Raw genomic sequence first — 21,478 nt, 5'->3', positions numbered from 1 at the left:
ACTGCATGCTCCGCCTCCTGAGTTCATGCCATTCTCCCACCTCAGTCTCCTGAGTACCTGGGATTACAGGCGTCCACCACCACACCTGGCTAATTTTGTTTTTGCATTTTTAGTAGAGACAGGGTTTCACCGTGTTAGCCAGGATGGTCTCCATCTCCTGACTTCGTGATCCGCCTGCCTCAGCCTCCCAAAGTGCTGGGATTATAGGCGTGAGCCACCGTGCCCGGCCAGCTCTCTCTTAAATGTAGCAGCTGGAAACATTCTTTTTGCTACAAGGAAATGGGAAAATAAATCAATCAGGGTAGCTGGGCTCAAGTCATGGGAAGATTTCATCTTTTAAATTGGCTTTCCTTCTAATTACAAAAGTGACCTATGTTCCTTATAAAAATGTAGAAAAAAAAGTAAAAGGGAGAAAATAAAAAATCACTTAGCCACATTCAGAGACAGTTATTTTTGGTATATAAGCTAGCTGTTTATACAAATATATATATTCATATATATACATATGACTTTTTTTTTTTTTTGAGACAAAATTTCGCTCTTGTTGCCCAGGCTGGAGTGCAACGGCACAATCTCGGCTCACTGCAACCTCCACCTCTGGGGTTCAAGCGATTCCACTGCCTCGGCCTACCGAGTAGCTGGGGTTACAGGTGCCTGCCACCATGCCCAGCTAATTTTTTTGTATTTTTAGTAGAGATGAGGTTTCACCATGTGGGCCAGGCTGGTCTTGAACTCCTGACCTCAGGTGATCCACCTGCCTTGGCTTCCCAAAGTGCTGGGATTACAGGCATGAGCCACTGTGCCTGGCCTACACATGACTTTTTCAAAAGGAATTTCTGTTTTTAATTTGAGTGCACAATGTAATGCCACTCTTGACTGGTTTTTAACAGTTTCCTCATCTGTATACATGTGTATTACTCCATTCTCCCACTATAAAGATACTACCTGAGACTGGGTAATTTAGAAAGGAAAGAGGTTTAATTGATTCACAGTTCTGCATGGCTGGGAGATCTCAGGAAACTTACAATCATGGCAGAAGATGAAGGGGAAGCAAGGCACATCTTACATGATGGCGTGAGAGAGAAAAGAGAGAGAGCGCAGGAAAAAACTCCCACTTATAAAAACCATCAGATCTCCTGAAAACTCACTCACTATCACAAGAACACTATGGGGGAAACCACCCCCATGATCCAAGCACCTCCCAGCAGGTCCCTCACTTGACATGTGGGGATTACAGGGGTTACAACTGGAGATGAGATTTGGGTGGGGACACAGCTAAACCATATGAAATGACTGTGGGTTAATCTATACATGAAAAGCTTTTTCCCTATATAAAATGTTGAATAAAAGCTAAACCATGGCCAGGCACGGTGGCTCACGCCTGTAATCCCAGCACTTTGGGAGGCCGAGGCGGGCGTATCACCTGAGGTTGGGAGTTCAAGACCAGCCAGACAAACGTGGAGAAACCCCGTCTCTACTAAAAACACAAAAAAATTAGCCGGGCATGGTGGCCCATGCTTGTAATCCCAGCTACTCAGGAGGCTGAGGCAGGAGAATTGCTTAAACCTGGGAGGCGGTGATTGCAGTGAGCGGAGATCGTGCCATTGCACTCCAGCCTGGGCAACAAGAGCGAAACTCCCTCAAAAGAAAAAAAAAAGCTAATCCAAAAGCCACAAATTTAAAAATAACAAGTAAATTAAAAAAAAATCAAGCAGGTACTATGTACACGACATAATCTAAAGTCATGATACAGTATTCAATAAACGTAAGTCTCCCTCTCACCTCCACCAGATAGCCTAGCAGTTCTCTCCAGAGGCAACCATTATTATCGGTTCCTTATTTAGCTTTCAGTGATATTCTGTGCATATCCAAGCATGTATATGAATTGCAATGATTAATAAGAAAAGATTTCTGGTTTATATGTAGAAGTAGAACCCAAATATTTTTTTCCTTTCTTATTTATTTATTTTTGGTTGAGACAGGGTCTCATTCCACTGTCCAGGTTGGAGTGCAGTGGTGATCATAGCTCACTGCAGCCTCAAACTCCTGGGCTCAAGGGATCCTCCTGCCTAAGCTTCCTGAGTAGCTGGGACTACGGGTGTGTGCCACCACACCCAGCTATTTTTTAAAAAATTGTGTAGAGACAGGGTATTGCTATGTTGCCTAGGCTGGTCTCAGACTCCTGGACTCAAGGGATCATCCTGCCTTAGCCTCCAAAGTGCTAGGATTACAGGCGTGAGCCACTGAGCCCAGTCACATTTTCTCTTTCTGCCTCCCTCCCTCCCTTTTTTTTTTTTTCTCTTTGTCTTTCTCTCCCTCCTCCTCCCCTCCCTTCCCCGCCCCCCGCTTCCTCCCTCCCTCCCTTTCCTTCCTTCCTTTTCATTTCAGTAGGTTTTTGGGGAACGCGTGATGTTTGGTTACCGGATAAGTTCTTTTGTGGTGATTTATGAGATTTTGGTGCACCCATCATCACCCTAGCAGTGTACGCTGTACCCACTTATAAGTGAGAACATATGATGTTTGGTTTTCCACTCCTGAGTTACTTCACTTAGAATAATAGTCTCCAACTGCATCCAGGTTGCTGCTTATGGCTGAGTAGTATTCCACGGTATATATATACCACACTTCCTTTATCCACTCATTGGTTGATGGGCATTTGGACTGGTTCCATATTTTTGCAATTATGAATTGTGCTGTTATAAATATACATGTGTAATGTGTTGTATCTTTTTCATATAATGACTTATTTTCCTCTGGTAGATATCCAGTAGTGAGACTGCTGGATCAAACGGTATATCTACTTTTAGTTATTTAAGGAATCTCCATACTCTTTTCCATATAGTGATTATACTAGGTTACATTGCCAACAACAATGTAAAAGTGTTCCCTTTTTACCACATCCATGCCAACATCTATTATTTTTTGATTTTTTAAATTACAGCCATTCTTGCAGGAGTAAGGTGATATTACATTGTGGTTTTGATTTGCATTTCCCTGATAATTAGTGATATTGAGCATTTTTCCATATGTTTGTCATTTGTATATCTTCTTTTGAGAATTGTCTATTCATGTCCTTAGCCCATTTTTTGATGCAATTATTTGTTTTTTTCTTACTGATTTGTTTGAGTTCTTTGTAGATTCTAGATATTAGTCTTTTGTTGGATGTATAGATTGTGAAGATTTTCTCCCGCTCTGGGTTGTCTGTTCACTCTGCTGATTATTTTTTTTTTTTAATGCGATGGAGTCTCGCTCTGTCGCCCAGGCTGGAGTGCAGTGGCGTGGTCTCCGCTCACTGCAAGCTCCACCTCCTGGGTTCACGCCATTCTCCTGCCTCAGCCTCCTGAGTAGCTGGGACTACAGGCGCCTGCCAACATGCCCAGCTAATTTTTTGTATTTTTAGTAGAGACGGGGTTTCACCATGTTAGCCAGGATGGTCTCAATCTCCTGGCCTCGTGATCCGCTTGCCTCAGTCTCCCAAAGTGCTGGGATTACAGGCATCAGTCACCACGCCCAGCCTGATTATTTCTTTCTCTGTGCAGAAGCTTTTTGGTGTAATTAAGTCCCATCTATTTATTTTTGTTTGTTTTTTATTGCATTTGCTTTCGGGTTCTTGTAATGAAAGTTTTTGCCTAAGTCAATGTCTAAAATAATTTTTCCAATGTTATCTTCTGGAATTTTTATGGTTTCAGATCTTAGATTTAAGTCTTTGATCCATCTTGAGTTGATTTTTGCATAACAGGAGAGATGAGGATCCAGTTTCATTCTCCTACACGTGGGTTGCCAATTATCCCAGCACCATTTGTTGAACAGGTTGTCCTTTCCCCTACTTTATGTTTTCATATGCTTTGTCGAAGATCAGTTGGCTGTATTTGGCTTTATTTCTGGGTTCTCTATTCTGTTCCATTAGTCTATTTCCTATTTTCATACCAATATTATGCTGTTTTGGTGACTATAGCCTTGTAGTATGGTTTGAATTTGGGTAATGTGATGCCACTTGGATAAATTCTTTAGGATAAATTCCTGTAAGTGAATCAAAGGGTATGCCAAATTTTAAAGCTTTAGATTTGGCAGGAATATTTAAGTTCCACTTCATAAACAAAGAATGTGAGGGTGGCCAGGAAAAATGGCTCACACCTATAATCCCAGCACTTTGGTAGGCTAAGGTGGGTGGATCACCTGAGGTCAGCAGTTCGAGACCAGCCTGGCCAACGTGGTGAAACCCCATCTATGTTAAAAATACAAAATTAGCTGGACATGGTGGTGCATGCCCGTAATCCCAGCTACTTGGGAGGCTGAGGCAGGATAATCCCTTGAACCTGGGAGGTGGAGGTTGCAGTGAGCCGAGATTGCACCATTGCACTGCAGCCTGGGCAACAAGAGCAAAACTCCATCACACACACACACACACACACACACACACACACACAGAATGTGAGTGAGGGTGTAGTGGTTTATACGTATGGATCTTTAAACACTTATTTATTCTACGTAACTGCAACTTTGTACCAGTTGACCAACATCTCCCCGTTTCCCCTATCAGCATTTCCCTATTTCCCACTCCGACTGATTTTTGATAAGGGTGCCAACTCCATTCAATGGAGGAAAGAACAGTCTCTTCAACAGATGCTACTGGTACAACTGGAGTTCCACATGCAAAAGAATAAATCTGGACCACTACTTCACACCATATATAAAAACTGACCCCAAATGGACCAATGACCTAAATATAAAAGCAAAAACCATAAAACTCTTAGCAGAAAACATCAATCTTCATGACCTTGGATTTAGGCAATGGATTCTTAGACATGACACCAAAAAGCACAAGCAACAAAAGAAATAGATAAATTGGACTTCAACAAAACTAAAAATTTTTTGCATATCAAAGGATATTATCAAAGTATAAAGAAAACCTACAGAATAGGAAAAAGTATTTGGAAATCATGTATCTGATAGAATTTAATGTTAGAATATATAAAGAACTCATACAACTCAACAACAAAGAAAAACAACCAAATTAAAATGTGGACAAAGAACCTGAATAGACATTTCTCCAAAGAAGATTTATGAACAGCCAATAAGCACATGAAAAGATGCTCAACATCATTAGTCATTAGGGAAATGCAAACCAAAACCACAATGAGATACAACTTCATCCATCCTGGCTAACACAGTGAAAACCTGTCTCTACTAAAAATACAAAAAATTAGCCGGGCGTGGTGGCGGGTGCCTGTAGTCCCAGCTACTCGGGAAGCTGAGGCAGGAGAATGGTGTGAACCTGGAAGGCAGAGCTTGCAGTGAGCCGAGATCATGCCACTGCACTCCAGCCTGGGCAACAGAGAGAGACTCTGTCTCAAAAAAAAAAAAAAAAAAAAAAAAAAAGAGATACAACTTCATACCTACTCGGATGACTATAATAAAAGGAAAGAAACAGGTGTTGACAAAAGTGTGGAGAAATTAGAACATTCACACATTGCTGGCGGAAATGTAAAATGCTGCTGCTGCTATGGAGAACAATGGTTTCTCAGAAAGCTAAGCACAGATTTACCATATAACCCAGAAATTCTACTCCTAGGTACATACTCCTAGGTACATACCCAAAGGAATTGAAAACAGAGACTTATTTGTATGCCAGTGTTCACTGCAGCATTATTCACAATAGCCAAATGGTAGAAACAACTCAAGTGTCCATTGATGGATGAATGGATAAAGAACTGTGGCATATCCATACAATGGAATATTACTTGCCAATAAAAGGGAATGAAGTTCTTGTACATGCTGCAATGTGGACAAACCTTGAAAATATTATGCTAAATGAAATAAGGCTGACACAGAAGGTAAAATATTGTATAATTCTACTTATATGAAGTATCTAGAATAAGCAAATTCATAGAGAAAGTAGATTAGAGATTACCAAGAGCTGGGGGAAGGGGAAAATGAGGAGCTATTCCATAATATTACAGAGTGTCTGTCTGGAGTGATGAAAATGTTTTGGAAATAGATAGTGGTGATGGTTGCACAAGATTGTGAATGTAATTAATGCCACTGAATTATACACTTAAAAAGCAGTTAAAATGGGTTGGGCACGGTGGCTCACACCTGTAATCCCAGCACTTTGGGAGGCTGAGGCAGGCAGATCACCTGAGGTCGGGAGTTCAAGACCAGCCTGACCAACATGGAGAAACCCTGTCTCTACCAAAAATACAAAATTAGCCGGGCGTGGTGGTGCACACCTGTAATCCCAGCTACTCAGGAGGCTGAGGCAGGAGAATCACTTGAACCCAGGAGGCGGAGGTTGCGTTGAGCCGAGATCACACCATGGCACTCCAGCCTGAGCAACAAGAGTGAAACTCCATCTCAAAAAAAAAAAAAAAAAAGGAAAAAAAATGGTAAATTTTATGTTATATATATTTTACAACTTAAAAATTAATAATAAATAATGAGTAAGTTGGTTTAAATGCTCTTTAAGTTCCCTTTCATTGCTGAATTCTGTGATTTTTTTTTTTTAAGGTCGGAAAATAGGTTATATCCATTGTTGAAAATCTAGGAAATCTGGGGCATACTGATAACAGGAGAGGCTAAACATGTGCAGGGACAGGGAGTATATGGCGTATCTCTGCACCTTCCTTTCAAGTTTGCTGTGAACCTAAAACGGCTCTAAAAAAATAAAATCTTAATTTTTAAAATATCTAGGAAATCTCCAATTATGTCCCGCGCCTTGGGTTCAGCTTAACATTTCAACGGAACAGAGCCTGGCACATAGTACTAGATAAGTGTCTGTTATTATGATCATCATCTTTTTCAAAAAAGCCCTGTGGGACGAGTAGGATTAAGGCCATTTTAGATGAGAATAAACAGACTCAGAGAGGGTAAAATTTTTGAGAAATTTGAGAAAATTTATTTTCTCAATAAATCTCTCAGCCAGCAACTGAGTGAGCTAGGATTTGAACCTATGATAGCCTGGTCAAAGAGCCTAGGCTGACACCGCTAAGTTCTTCCCCAGCCCAATCTATTCTAGAACTGCTGTGCATACAGGTCTGATCATTTTTCTGCTCACTGTGAATGAAATGGTACCACTTTACCTGGTACTTTTTCTGTGTAGCCACACGGACAATGCATGTCAAAGCACTTTGAAAACAGAAAATCCTATTCAAATGATAGGTATTATTTAGAAAGTTGGCTTTATAAATGTATGTTTTTGACAGCTTCAATTAAAGTTAGGATCCTACTAAGAGAAATTATCATTATACCTTCTTTTGTGAAGTCAAAGCCTTCAAGACAGTACTCAAAATTCAATAAATAGGTTTTACTACGTAGATGAACAAAGCTTTAAAGTGAATAAGGACAGCAGTGAAGGGCAGGTCAAGGATAGATACTTCACAAGCCAACTGAATGAAGACCATGGATTTGTTAGCTCTGAGCCGTTTAACATTTCATATTATACTTAGCAGGAATGTATGACAATATTACTTTGATTTTTTGCTGGTCCCGCTTAATTACTGCATCCAGTTGCTTCCTTTTTTCATTTTCTTCTCATAGTTTTCTTTGTAGCTGTATCTTTTGATACTTCATGTGATTTACACTCTGCTCTAGTTCATTAGCACGTTTCTCATTTTGGATTGACAGTGATGCCAGTTTCTTACTATCTTGTTGCTTCTTCTGTAAGACCTGAGATCATATGGAATATTTCAAAATGAAAAACTGAATCTCTCACAATCCTCAACTAAACTTAATCTTTTCATTTGATGGTAAAAGAAGAAATTTTCCCTAGATTTTCATTTATCTTTGACAGGTTCACAAACAATTGCTTACTATCATACATTTCCATTTTTGCAATTAGGGAAACCATCATAATTTGTATCACATATGTAAAAGTATAAAGAATCATGAGACTTCCTGATGTGGACAACAAACAAAATGAAACAGATGATTTGCTTTTCATTAATAAGTATTTTAATTAAAAAAATAGTTAAAACAGTATAAAACTGAATTTATATTTTAAGAGTCACTCTTATCATACACCCCAATCTACCTGTCCTGCTTCCCAACACAAAATTATCAATTTCTTAAATATTCTTCCAGAAAAAAATGTATGCATATGCATGCAAATAGCTGCATATGTATTCTATATAGACTACTGTCTCCCTTTTTTCCTACTTATCTCAGAGGTCTTTTCATATAGATTTGTTCCAGGTGGCTGCGCAGCATTCCACTGTGCTTGTTTTTTTAGCTACAGCTATAGCCTAAATTGTTAATCCCTGAGTTAGGATGATCAGAGCTGATAACATCTTCCCTGAGAGTGACCAACCATTATAATGACTATTTTAACATTTATCTTAAATTCCTTCTCATCTAACTAAAATTATGTACAGATAGCATTAGACTTTCAAAGTGTTCACACCACTAATATAAAATACTTGTGTTACAATTTAGTCCTGACCAAACATATATTAAACTTGTATAATGTGATTAGCATTGCACTAAGTACCAATTAGGTGGCATAAAAAAGGTAAAGGGATGTCATTCATAAATTATGCAGACCACAATTATTTCCTTTATTTTGGCAATAAAGTGTTAGCATAGGCAAGTTTTGTTTTAATTAAACTAAGTATCCAAGAGGCACTGCTGCTTAGAGCAGTGCTACTCAAAATGTGATCTGTGGACCAGTGCTAGTTCACAGACATTGTTGTCAATTTGCACTCCTCAGCATACTGTTAGATTCGGTTGACGTTTTCATGCGAGACTTTTTTGATCAAGGAAGCTGTGCAATGATTGACCTTTATCTCATCACAGAACAAGAACAATCTGCAGATGGACTACTTTGGGTACCACTGGCTTGGAGGCCACAGGCCTTTGCCGTTTCCAGTACCTAAATTTGGACACTGGCTTTGCCACTTAAAATTGACAGTAATTACAATACTGCAGCAAAAATTATAATACCAGCATTTTAGTGTCTTTTTCACATAATATTAAAAATATCAATGTACATCCTGAAAGTCTTACTTAAGAGTAAGATACTGTTACCATTGTCTTCTGCACTTATTTCATAGTTGCTCAAAAGTGCATCTGTCAGCATTAAACTATTAATGCAGCATGTAACGCTCTACATATACCTAAAGACATTAAAAATATAGGTTTTAGAAGTTTTTAATTTAAAAATGTTTTGTTTTAAAAATTGAAATAACTGTTTTATACCAATAATAATACTAGTATTTCAATATTTTAAAACAGCATGATAGGGCTGGGTGCAGTGACTCACATGTAATCCCAGCACTTTCTGAGGCCGAGATGGGTGGATCACTTGAGGTCAGGAGTTTGAGACCAGCCTGGCCAATGTGGTGAAACTGCGTCTCTACTAAAAATACAAAAATTTGCGGGCGTGGTGGCAGGCACCTGTAATCCCAGCTATTTGAGAGCCTGAGGCAAGAGGATCATTTGAGCCTGGGAGGAGGCAACTGCAGTGGGCTGAGATCATGCCACTGCACTCCAGCCTGAGCAACAGAGCAAGACTCCATCTCAAAAAAAAAGTATGATATGTTAGAGAACTGAAAACCGGTATTGTCATCACCACTATGGGACTCTGACTGAGTTATTTTACCTTTCTAAACCTTTCTTTCCACATTTGTAAAATGGCTAAAAATGCCCACTTCAAAGGATTAAATAATGCGTATAAACCATTTGGTATGTATAGGCCCTCAACAAATGGTAACTACTGTCCTCCTCATCCTCCTTATCCCCATGAGTAGCGCATGGATATGTCAAAGGTACAAAATTTCTAAAACTATGTCTTGTTTCTGTCCTCTGCTGTATCAGATGTTTCTTTTGAGGTAAAGTTCTACACCTTTCATTTTCTTTCCTTATCAGTACTCTTAGCAGAAAAGGATATACAGCAGGAAGCAAAGCATGGAAAGGTGAATTCCAAAGTGGAAATAACTACGCTGAAGGAAAATGGAAGGTGTGACATAGATAACCACCCTATGTCCTCCTTTAAGCAGTTCAAACATTCAAGCCGTATTATTTTAACTTGATGTTGACCTGAGAAGCTATTTAGGTAACAACTTTTAGTGGAAATATCCAGATGTTTGAGGTGGCAATAGAAACCCCGGGAGGGACTTTTCTGGCCTGTCACACCAGAATATACTGGTATATTACAATATATCAGGCACACCAGAGGTATATTGTAAACATCTATTTTGTTGAAAGCAAATAACTGTGGCATAGTTCAATAATAATAATAATGCTGTGAATAGGTTAATTACAACTCTACCTAAAATGGAAAAATATAAAAATGCTTCTATAACATGAAAGAAAGCAGTAGACCATGAGAGATAAAGAAATAGAGGACACATCCTAGAAAGCTCATTATGATCAGACTAACAAAGCACTGTGACTATCTCCAAAGCACCTGGAAATGGCTTCATCACACAAAATCTCTATGTGATGGAATATTTCTCATAGAATAGAATTTTTAACTGTAGCTATTTCTAAAGTTAAAGCTAAAACCAGGCATTAGCAAGTTAAGGATGAGTTGCAGTACACAAAGTTATTAACCTTTCTTAAGCCAATCAGTTATGGTTTGGGAAAACCATATCTCGAAATAGTTCCCATTTGTTGAGTATCTACAAAGTGTCATATATGTACCAGCTGTTTTATTTGTATTATTTAACCATTATTTAATCCTTTGTCCTTCAGAAAAAAACACTGTTTCGTGGTTATGTTTATTTCTTACCATGTGGTTTTTTGATATGATGATTGAAAGAATATACTTCTTGAATTAAGAAATATACTACCCAGATTGTAAAATATGTAAATCGACCAGCACACTACAAAAGAAAAGTTGATACCCAGTTTCTCTTGCTGGTATAAACTGAATCCCACTTCTTTCCTAACTCAGTACAAGAATCCTCAGAAGCAAGAAAGCTTAAATAAGTTTTCTCAATTACATTTTTAAAATTACCTGAACTCTCAGCTTTGCAGCATCCATCTTTTTACGAAACTCTTTCTGTAATTTTACCTTCATTGCAACATCAGAAAGATCTTTGTTTTCCAGCTCCTGTAGCTGCTTTTGTGTTTCAGTTAGTTCGACTTTTGCCTGTTCTGCATCATGCTCTAGCTTTGTTACTTTCAAAGTATACTGCTTGCTTACAGACTTGGCATCGTTATCTTAACCATAATAATAATTATTATTAGTATAAATTATGTAAAAAGAAGTTAAACATCAAAAACATAAAAATACTCTACTTTAAAATCCAGCCAGGCGGTGATACTATTTAAGGTATAGCATTAAAAACCCAGTTGTCCCCACCCACCCCCATCAAACACAGCTTGCCATCAGGCCTCTTAATGATTAGTTCCTTAATGACTGTTCCCATCTGCTGCCAGTCAGTCTCACTGGTTCAATCTTTGGCGTTTTAGAGTGACATTTCTGGTCCTCTGAATTTGTAGTTGAGCTTTGCTGGCATCAAACTCAGTTAAGAAGGATATTTGGAGTGACTGTTTGTCCTCTTGCTTAGTATACTCCAGCCTCCTGCTACCAATAATCTGTCTGCTTGAATTCCTTTTTCAAATTATTATGAAAATTTTTAAATATAACAAAAAAAATAATAAAATGAACCCCCATCACCCAGATTTAAAAGTTATCAAGATTTTGTCACAGCTGCTTCAAATATGTCTTTTGTTTTACTTTGCTTAAATATTATAAAGCAATCCCAGATGTCATTCATCTCACCTATACATACTTCATTTTGTTAAATTCCTCTTTTTACTTATACATACTGCAATCAGCATTCACACAAAATATGGACATAACCAAAAAGTCATTATCACACTAACAATATTAACACTAATCAGTCCATATTCAGACTTCCCCAACTGCCTCAAAATGTGTCTCACAATTGGTTTATTTAAATCAGGATCTAAACAAGGTCCACAATACATTTGATTTGTTATGTCTCTTAAGAATCTTTTCATCCAAAGCTAACTCTCTCCTTTTTCACTAACCTGAACTTATTCAAGATTAATTCCTTTTAAATTCTTTTCTTATTAATATATAGAACAGAAAAAATAGAATAAAGATATTTCTATATCTCTTTTGATTCTAAGTCCAGCTAGTGACCCTAAAAGCTTGGTTTTGATTTGCTCTGAATAGGCAACCGTCCCTGAACTAGACTGGCAAACTTGTGGCAGTAGAAAACAGGAGTCTAAAGCTCAGGGGATGAATAATCACCAGAGACAGTTTATTATACTATTTATTTATTTAGACAGAGTCTCGCTCTGTCACCCAGGCTAGAGTGCAGTGGTACAATGTCAGCTCACTGCCACCTCCGCCTCCTGGGTTCCAGCAATTCTCCTGCCACAGCCTCCTGAGTAGCTGGGATTACAGGCACACGCCACCAAGCCCAGCTAATTTTTGTATTTTTAGTAGAGACAGGGTTTCACCATGTTGGCCAGGCTGGTCTCGAACTCCTGACCTCAAATGATCCGCCTGCCTTGGCCTCCCAAAGTGCTGGGATTACAGGCGTGAGCCACCGCGGCCAGCCTATTATTATATTTATATAGCTGGTTATACTGCTATCCAAAAATACTCATCATTTTTTGATAAAAGTTATTTAACTAAATGTAGTGTGAACTGTCCTCTGACTCTAATTTACGATTACTTGACTAACTTTAAAATACATACAACTACTATATTTTAACAAATCATTCTGGACTATTCATTAATTGTTCAATACACCAATATTTTATGAACCACTAAAAAAATATACAGTGCCAATTATAACATGTTTATTTTATTTTTTTGAGACAGGGTCTCACTCTGTCACCTAGGCTGAAATGCAGTGGTGCAATCATGACTCACTGCAGCCTTGGCCTCTGGGGCTCAACCAATCCTCCTACCTCAGCCTTCCAAGTAGCTGGGACTACAGGCGTGTGTCACCATGCCCAGTACGCATGAGTAGTTTTTATAAATTTTTTTTGCAGTGTATTAGAATTGATAGAATATAGTATAGATGTCCTGTTATTATTAGTTGGCAGAAGTAGCTGCTATTCAAGAGAAGTCTTCAGTGAGACCGCATTAAGGGCATTAAGTTTTTGTGGGGTTTTTTTTGACATTTTTTAAGAAGCATCCTCTGCTTAGCTACTTTCCCAAAGCTTTTTCCTTTCTCATTCCTAGTGACTTATGTGCTATGCATCATCCTAGCTCCAGTTACCCAGATGTTTAAATGAGTTTGACCATGCTGCTTCCCCACAGGCAGGACCAAACACCAGTTGACCCCTCCTAGGAGTATCTAGGAGCTGATCTAGAATGGTTTCTCCATTCCCAAGATTTCAGGGTACTGCCTGTGGAAGTTGAGGATATTTACCCACTAGAATCAATGACTTTCTTTCAGAAAGTTTATCTTACTATGGATCTCATTAAACAAGCATGTGTTTGTAGCCTGGTATACCCAACGTGGTTGTTTTAAAATAGAGGATACCAGAGCTTACACAGAGAAGACCCTTTTCTTGCTCATTAGAACCAAGGGCAATTTGGAGCTTTCCTAAAAATCCTCAGAGATGGTGACTATCAAAAGTGTCAATGAGTGCTTACTTTTCAATGCCCTCTCACTGAAGACTTCTCTTGAATAGCAGCTGCTTCTGCCAACTAATAATAACAGGACATCTATACTATATTTTATCAATTCTAATACACTGCAAAAAAAATTTATAAGAACTACAGGTGAAGGGGAATATCACACTCTGGGGACTGTTGTGGGGTGGGGGGAGGGGGGAGGGATAGCATTGGGAGATATACCTAATGCTAGATGACGAGTTAGTGGGTGCAGTGCACCAGCATGGCACATGTATGCATATGTAACTAACCTAAACAATGTGCACATGTACCCTAAAACTTAAAGTATAATAAAAGAAAAAAAAAAAAGAAAAAAAAAAAAAAAAGAACTACAGGTGCGTACTGGGCATGGTGGCACACGCCTGTAGTCCCAGCTACTTGGGAGGCTGAGGTAGGAGGATTGGTTGAGCCCCAGAGGTCAAGGCTGCAGTGAGTCATGACTGCACCACTGCACTCCAGCCTAGGTGACAGAGTGAGACCCTGTCTCAAAAAAATAAAATAAACATGTTGTAACTGGCACATTAAGTGCCATAGAATTTCAGCACAATGCAGAGTTCACACCGGTTAGAACAATTCAGAGGTGAAATTCCAAAAGAACAAAATTCTTCTGATAACTAACCTCCACATATTAGCCTAAAAACTCACCTTGTTACACCAATCCAAGCTAAGTGGATAGACCTAAGCTTCAAAAACTAAAGTAACTGTTATCATATCAGAAGCAATTTTAGAAGTTTTCTTTCTCATATAAGCTGGTTCACAAGATACTATTACCTGTTTTTATTAATTCTTTAATCAGATCTTCCTTCATCTTGATGTTAATTGTAAGTTCTCTCATTTTTTGTTTGGCTTCAGTAAGTATGTGTTCTGAATTCTTTAATTTTTGCAAATTCAATTCTTGACTCTCCCGGAGACAATCAATCTTTAAATCTTTAAAAAAAAATGGAGAAATAAAACTATCTGCTGGTAAAATATTCAACAGAAGTAGAGTTAAAAAAAGAAAAGCAGACTCAAAAGCAATTTAGAGGTGGCAGTGGAAGAGACAAAAAGGAAGGGGAAGAAAAAGGGGAAAAATACACAGCAACTGGGACTCTAGCATTCCAGCTTACAGTAAGAGTTTTTATTTTCTTACAAATTAATACATATATGTATATATTCTTTCTTAATATCCCATAGGTTCAGACACACAGTTTTTCATTGCCTTTAACATGAGTTATTTGAGATAGGTGTAAAATTTCCAGATGGATAGAGGGGTGAATTTGTTTCCTATCAACTTCTACTTTTATTGTAATTGGAGAATGCAGACTATACCAGGCTACTCAGAGTGTGGTCTAGCACTGTTTGTTACTGTCCTGCACCAGAATGTAAATTAACTATGTCACTAAGCACACTGCTTTAGTTCAGGTGACATTTTTTTCATAGCCAGACTTTCTCAAGGAAGGAACTAGTGTAAGCTCATTTACATTCCAAAGTAATTTTTTTTTCCTGGTTGCAGAGCAGTAACAAACAGCTCAAGCACGGCTGCTTGAGTAGCATTTACCTTTATTATTTCCACATTTTGAAATTTATTTTAGTTATACTTAAATTTTTGGCTCATAAAGCCACATATAGATTCTTAAAGAGATGCTCTATATTTTCAAAGTGTAGCACTTGTATTATTTATATTCCCTATTCCCTTATTTTTTGTGGGTCAACCACGCATTGACCAAGAGAGATGAGTTAACAAAATCTACTACTACCGGCTGGGCAAAGTGGCTCACGCCTGTAATCCCAGCACTTTGGGAGGCTAAGGTGTGCACATCACAAGGTCAGAAGTTCGAGACCAGCCAGGCCAACATAGTGAGACCCCCATCTGTACTAAAAATACAAAAATTAGCCGGGTGTGGTGGCACACATCTGTAGTCCCAGCTACTTGGAAGGCTGAGGCAGGAGAATCGCTTGAACCTAGGAGGCGGAGGCTGCAGTGAGCTGACACTGCACCATTGCACTCCCACGTGGGTGACAGAGGGAGACTTCGTCTAAAAAAAAAAAAAAAGTTGTGAAAACTATAGGGTAGTAGTAGATTTTTTTTTTTTTTTTTTTTTTTTGAGGCAGGGTCTTGCTCTGTCGCCTAGACTAGAGTGCAGTGGTGTGATCTCGGCTCAATACAGCCTCGAACTCCTGGGCTCAAGCGATTCTCCCACCTCAGCCTTCCTCCTGAGTAGGTACACACCACCATGCTCGGCTAATTTTCTGTAGAGAGACAATCTCACTATGTTGCTCAGGCTGGCCTCAAACTCCTGGCCTAAAGCAATTCTCCCGTTTCAGCCTCTCAAAGCACTGGGATTACAGGCATGAGCTACTACGCGTGGCTCATAAATGTTTTTGATGTTGTTATTGATGCATAAAAATTCTTAGCAGTTGTGTACTAAAACATTACCAACACCCAGTACACTAATTGGGCTCTAATGCCAAATACATCATTGACGTTAGGCACAAGTCCCAGTGAAGGAGTAGACACCTAGTACAATTATTTATACTGTATTTTAACATCATCAGGAATACAAAGCATATCAATTCAGGTCTGAATATAAAAATCCTTATTCTGAGGTAGTTAGCCTATATCTTTCGCTATAATTAATTGATAGAAAATCTTTTTTTATTAAGGAGTAAAAGAGGTAAAACAGAGAACATAAAAGAAGTTCTACCAACTAGGAAACCATTTGTACCAAATTCTGGTCTTTGAGAATTCCTGGATGTTTCTTAAATTATCAACTGAGGAAAAAGATAAGTGTCCTATAACCATTAGGTCTACATTATTTAAGAAAATCTATGTACCTTCATTCTCCTAATCTGACTTTTGTGTTTCATCCTGAGTACCACTCAATTCAACAAGGGAACAGAGTCTGGCTTCTGAATCCATGAACGACTTCTACATCTTAAAAAAAATCAGAAAGTTAACTTATTTGTTAGTGTTTTCTAATCTGCCCTCAAATTAGTTTCCCCAAAAAGTGACAGTAATGTTAAAAAATTATTAATTACATATAAAAACAGAATGTTACTAATATTGCTCAAAATAGAAGGATGTCCCCCCCACCCATGTTGAATCCAGCAGAAAAGTCATGTTTGTTGCCAATGTGGCAGCAGAATAAGGAAATCCAAAAAAAAAAAAAAAAAACCCTCTGAAAATTAGAATCTCATTACTATAAAAGCTCTAAAAGCAAAATTATTTTTCAGTTATAAGACTGATGACTTGTGTTCAAATACTATTTTCATAACACATTAGATGATAGTACATTTAGCAAAAGTTACCTACTCTTCTATTAAACATGAAAGATATACTCCAATGGAAAAAACCTACACTTCTATATTTATTGCAGCATATAATTCTAAATATTTATTAAATCAGTGTATATTTAACATACCTAGTTCCAGATTTCTCTTGGCCTTCTGATTCTTCATCATCACTGTTATCAGAAAATTGGCAGTGGAGGACCTCATCTTGTTCTTCTACATGACCCAACAGCATCTGACTTCGTGTTCGAAATCCAGCAAATATTCGATCCAGAGAGTACATAGGCAGACTTGTGTGGACCTTGCAAGTGATTCCCCCACCCAACAACAAAAAAAGTGATATTTTAAAAGTCTAATTTTATCCTATTACTCTAAGTGCTTTTAAAGGGGTTATTAGATTGGCACTCTTAAAATAGCCAATCACTGGAAAACGCTCCCCTCAAACAAAGGTCAAAATTAATTTAACAATACTGTTGCGCCTCACAGACAAATACTTCTTTCAGAATCTACACAGCTCCTTCTCTTCTGGACAACTCTTCTATCTTCACTTACGGAAAACAGTATTCAAAAATGAAACCAAAAGAACGCATGGAAAACATCCTAGCTCTTAAACACAGCACAGACACACCCCAACAAATGTGCCCTCTTCCCCATCTTCCCAGTTCAGAACACCTGGAGAACTGTGGTGCTGCCGCCAAAGGTCTGCATCCCCTCCAATCCAAATCCTACCACAGGAAGAAACCCAGAGCCGTCTCCACTCCCTCTGCCAGGGCAATATTCCTAATTTGAATACCACAATGTATATACTTATTCTTTATACATGGTAGTCAGGTATAGCTGAATTAAGGCTCTAGGAAAAATATTTAATATATGTCATAGGACAAATAAAATTGTATGGCTAGCCTGGGAATTTTCTACAGTACAACATTCTTCTATTGGAAATGCACTTTAAATTCTCAAAAAAAAAAAAAAATGACCTTGGAAAACAACAACAATAAATTAGAAATTGCCTTTATACCTTTGTTCTGGTTTCTATTACAAAATATTTCCTTTGCACCATCTCTGTAACCAAACCTCAAGATGACTTCTCACAAAAGGCAATAAAATCTTAGAGGAGACAGTCCATTTATCAATATAAATTATTATAAGCTGTTAAAATTATAACATATAGTGGAATATGAGTATCACACGGTGTTTGGGATTTAATCACTTGACAATAGGCCCCCGTCATGTATTCTCTCCTAAAAAATCCTACCTGATTCTGAAAATCATCTTATATCTGATTTTTGTGCTTCTGCTGTCAGTCACCTAATTAGATCATCTGTCACATCAGCATCATGATAGATGGGCATAAAGTTTTTTAGGTGGCCTCCCAATGGGGTATGAGGGAGGGGAATTCTTTAAGAAGAACCAACTCAAGAAGTACTGATCTAACAAATACAACGTACTAGACATGGCTATTTTATCCCATAACTGGCAGGCATCTAGTTTTCTCTTGTGAGAGTTTGGGAATTATTTAAGGAGCAAATAATAAAACCTTTTGTTCAGAGTCCAACTTCGTTCTCTGGGATTGTAATTTCCTTTTAAAATTTCTTCAATTATCAACTGAGGAAAAAGATAAGTGTCCTATAACCATTAGGTCTACATTATTTAAGAAAATCTATGTACCTTCATTCTCCAAATCTGACTTTTGTAAAAAAGAAAACCAAATGTCCAGAGCTATTATAGTATTCATACCACCCAAGGCTGCCTGATGCAAAGTCCATGACACTGCTCATGTATCACTTGCCTTTCATTTCTTATCCCTCTGACTGTAACAACCAGATGGATCTCAAGTGAACAAATCATTTCCCTTCATAAAATGAGGAAATAGAAACCAGAATTCATGAACCTGCTAAACCAAAACTCATGGATCTGCTAATTAAGTCTTTTCCATAATAGAGATTCTTTGATAATTCTTAAAACTGTGTGTATATATTTACCAACCACACACAAACTAAAATTTATATTGATATTTATATTGTCTTGATTATGTCTACTTGGTAAGACTGAATAGCATATAAATATTATTTCAAAAATAATGACAGACCAAACAAGTTGAAATAAATATCCTCTAACATCTCAACTTTGTGTGGTTAAAGGAAGAAATAAATTCATATAGATATTAAACTTGGTCATGTCTGAAAATATGGCAAAGGATACCTTTTTCACATTGATGAAGTATAGACATTATTTCCATCCAACTATTCCCTCCAAATGTAACTGTGTATTCTCTTATTAGTTTTTTTATTAGAAAGAAGTATGCTTAAAAGAAAAGGTATACACAAAATTCCATAAAATCAAACAAAAAAAATCTGCTGAGACTGTATAAATACACTGTGATATTACACATGGCTAAAATTTTTTTAATCTCAAAATAAGGAAAAGATTGTTTGGACTTTACCCTCCTGGAATCTTGTCTTGATGGGATATAAATATAATGCCCCAAATGAGTATCAAATGGTACAGTATATGGTCTCTTTTCAGGGATCCTGGTATCTGGCCCGTCTCCACAATTTTCTTTAGCTGAAGAAGTCACTGACAGGTTAAGTTTTGTTAGTTCTTCACTCAGTTGATCCACAAGAAGTTGTTGTTCTATTATTTTTTCATTCTTTGTAGAAGAGACATGAAAAATTTTAAAATAGAGCATTTCAGTAGATTTAGATTATGATTAAAAATGAATTTTACATTGACCAAACTCATAACTAATTTAATAATACAGTCAATTCTCATTTATCCAGAGACTAGCCTTCTGGTGTTCACAAGTAACTAACACTGTTGTGACTGGTAAAACCTTTTTAATAGTAAGGAGCAACAAACACAGCCAAAAAAGTCAAAAGTCAAATACTCAAAGATAACACCCCATCCACTGTGACTGGTTGCTTTGCCAACCTGAAGCACTTTGATTAGCTATCTTTATTAAAGTATGGACTTTCTGAGTGAAATCCAAGAAGTAAAAAGAAACAAGAAAGTTCAAAAAGTGGAGAAAGAATTGTAGGCAGCAGAGTTTGCAGCAAAGGAGGCAGAAGGAGGTAACAAGTGCAGGGAAGTGAAAGCCTTAGTGAAAAAGGAAGCCAAAAGCAGACAGATAGAAGATAGCCAACTGACAGTCCTGAGAGGAAGGAGAACTTGGAAATCAAAGGCAGAACAAATTGTGTATCAGGAATGTGTGTGTGTGTTTGTGTATATGTGGTTTAGTTTTTTTTGTGTATCCTCTAACGAAAATTTTTGAAGTGTATCAAATCTAGAAAGCTCTAATGTCAATCTTTGTTTTACAAGCACAAATTTATGTAAATAAGAAACACTCATTCATCTTAATACTTCACATGTACTACAATGTTGAAATAGGAAAAAAAAAACCCTTACGTTTTCATTGTATAAATGCTGAGCAATAAAAATGCAACCTTACTTAAAAATCACGTATTCAGATAATTAAAATATACAACATCAAAGGATTCAATGGAGTTCTTACATTGCCTGGGAAAAGGATAAAAGTACTAATTAATATTAGGGTGCATGGTATACTCTCTAGGATAACCACTAAAAAAAGAGTAAAACTATAACTTCTGAGTTAGTGGAGAAAACAACAGAAAAAGAAAAAATAACCAACGATCCAAAGGAGGGAAAAAGGAACACAGACGAGGAAGGATAAATAAAAGGCACAATGGTGGATTTTTTATGTTAATTATGTTAAATTAATAAATGAATAATGAAATTAAAAGATAAAGACTATCAGAAAGGATTTTAAAATTATCTAACCATATGCTGCTTACAAGAAACATATCTAAAATAGACACAGAAAGATTAAAAATAAGATAGAAAAAGAGATACCATGTAAATATTAATCAAAAGAAAGCTGGTGTAGCTATAGTAATGTCAAGGTAGACTTTAAGGCAAAACTCATTAGATAAGAAGAGGTAAAAATGATTAAAAGAGCAATTCACCAGGATGGTATAACAATTCTACATTTGTGTCCACTTAATAACACAGCTTCACTATTTGTAGTGCAAAAACTATCAGCACTTCAGGGAGAAATAAGACAAATCCAAAATTATAGTAGGGCTGGGCACAGTGGCTCACAACTGTAATCCCAGCACGCTGGGAAGCCAAGGCCAGTAGATCACTTGAGCCCAAGAGTTTGAGAGCAGCCTGGACAACATGGTGAAGAACCCCTTCTCTACAAAAAATACAAGAATTAGCAGGGCATTGTGGTGTGCGCCTGTGGTCCCAGCTACCCGGGAGGCTGAAGTGGGAGGACTGCTTGAGCCCACGAGGTCGAGGCTGCAGTGACTCATGATTGTGCCACTGTGCCCCAGCCTGGGTGACAGAGTGGAGGTCTGTCATAGTGGGAGATTTTAACATCACTTTATAAATTACTGATATAACAAAAAGACTTCAAAGGTGAGTAAAAAATGTAGATTTGAATAATAGGATTAACAGTGCCCATTGATTGCAGAATGCATATTCTTCTCAAGTACCTCTGTAACATTTACAAACATTTGCCTTATTCTGAGCCAAAAAGCAAGTTTCAATACATTCAAAGGACTGAAATCAGAGATAGTA

The 21,478-nt window shown here is 37.6% G+C and overlaps 1 pseudogene; it reads right to left on the bottom strand.

The window, feature by feature from the left end:
- Positions 1-5,041: 5,041 nt before the first annotated feature.
- The window catches only part of LOC115935769 (kinesin-like protein KIF27), a 38,148-nt pseudogene continuing 21,711 nt past the window's right edge, over positions 5,042-21,478 (bottom strand).

This window comes from Gorilla gorilla, chromosome 13 (genome assembly GCF_029281585.2).
Source record: "Gorilla gorilla gorilla isolate KB3781 chromosome 13, NHGRI_mGorGor1-v2.1_pri, whole genome shotgun sequence".
Lineage (NCBI taxonomy): Eukaryota > Metazoa > Chordata > Mammalia > Primates > Hominidae > Gorilla > Gorilla gorilla.
This window is presented reverse-complemented; position numbering and strand designations above follow the sequence as displayed.